This window comes from Etheostoma cragini, chromosome 7 (assembly GCF_013103735.1).
Source record: "Etheostoma cragini isolate CJK2018 chromosome 7, CSU_Ecrag_1.0, whole genome shotgun sequence".
NCBI classification, from domain to species: domain Eukaryota; kingdom Metazoa; phylum Chordata; class Actinopteri; order Perciformes; family Percidae; genus Etheostoma; species Etheostoma cragini.
The window spans coordinates 23,054,498-23,056,564 of NC_048413.1; positions in this window are offsets into that span (position 1 = coordinate 23,054,498).

Here is a 2,067-nt window from a genome sequence, read left to right on the forward strand (position 1 = left end):
TTCTCCTTTTTGCGCTGTGATTGGACCAGAGTTGGAGCAGGATGGACCAATGGGCAGTCAGTAAACATGCTGATGCATTTAGGGTCCTTGCTGGCAACAAGGATTTTAAATTCCTTAAATTCAACAAGTTGTTGCAAAAAAAACAACTGTAGTTTTTTCTTTATTCGTTTGTTGCAACAAAGAACAAGAAAACGGAATGGATTATGCATACAATTCATTTATCAAGTGCCATCACAGTATTTTTCGCTGTAGTGTTAAAGTGAATGAGATAAAATGCAGCATTATCATGAGCATGTGTGGTGGTCTAAAGCAGACAAAAACAAAATAAATAATATATGGATAGATTCAAACGTTGGTTTAATGAGACACATGGATATTACACATATTCTAACAATTGCTTCACTCATTAAGTTGAGGTGTAGATACGAGAGTCAGGATGGGAGGGAGGTCTCAAGGTCTGCTCACACAGATCGGATAACAGTGTTCCACTCTAGGATACATAACATGGATGAGAACAGCTTTCTTCAAACTTTTCACAGAATGGAATGTAACCTTATTCGCAACATTCCTAAAAAGGGCACTGCAACAGTGCATTGTTGTTTATTATGGAGTAGGCACAGCCCATGGTCTTTAGAAGTGCAAGTGCACTCATCCCAATTTACAAAGTAACACACTAGTCACAACTTTACCTCTCGGGTTACGTGTGTTATCTGATGCATTCCTGCTGACCACCAGGGGCGGCTGTGGCTCAGTGGTAGAGCGGTTGCCTGCCAATCGGAAGGGTGGTGGTTTAATCCCTGGCCCTGCAGTCCCATGTCGAAGTGTCCTTGGGCAAGACACTGAACCCCTAGTTGCGCATCGGAGTGTGTATCTGTGTGAGTGTATATCTGATGAGCAGGTGGCACCTTGTACGGCGTGTGTGAATGTTTCCTGTAGATGTAAAAGCGCTTTGAGTAGTTGTTAAGACTAGAAAAGCGCCATATAAATACAGCACATTTACCACTGAAGACGTTTCAGGAATATCAAACTCAAATTGACATGAATCGTACTGGACTTACTATTACATAATGTTAATTGAATTCTATATTCCTGATATGTTCTAATATTGTTAGATTTCTCCATTTACTGTGTCATTACACACGAATGGTCCAAATAATAACAGCAGATGGCATTGTTGTACTTCACAGCAAATGCTGAAGAATACTGTAAATCAATAATTTTTTCCTCTTCAATTGGGAATTTGAAAGCATACTATTTAATCTAGACCTAATCATTATACATGTTCTCTGTTTTTTAATAATTTATAAAGTAGCCTAGCCTATTATATTACACTAACTGGAAAAAGCAGTGCTCTCCCAGCTTTGGTTCCCATAACGTTCTGGGAACGTTTTTTTGGTTGCGGGAACGTTCCCTGAAGGTTAGGTTTGGTTGTGTTTTGGTTGATCAGAAAGTTTCCTTAACGTTCTGGGAACGTTAGTTTGTGGTGACAAAACAAAAGATATCATTTTGTTTTGTTTTGCTTTTTGTCGGAACGTAACATGGTGGCTGCTTTTTCCGTGACGGAGTTAAATAAAACAAATTCAGCACATATCTCATCTCTGATATGTTGTTGGTAGCCCACCATTGAAACGACTGCGCGACGTTGTCATAATATTATATGGAGGAGAGCAAGATGATACCGGAAGTTGTTATTTACCTTCAAAATAAAGGCTTAAAATTGGTCACTCGAAATAGACCAACTTATATTATTATTTCATTATCCCACATCACCTATCATGTTCTTTCTTGCCTTCAACAAATGATCGTAAATCCAATCCACGCTGCTGTTCATGTCCCACTCTCTCCCCTGGAACCCGCATCACCTGCAACGCAACCAGTAACCTTTCTACCACCGATGTGTTGCTCTTTTGATGTATACCCTCCTGTTTTTACCCCCTTATGAGTTTCTCCTAATGTCAGCAATTGATTGGCTATTGTTGATGGCTATTGTTGATACTTTGAATTAGACTATTGCCGTATATATATGTGAAAAACGTATCTGCATTGTGATAGGCATGATCTTAATAT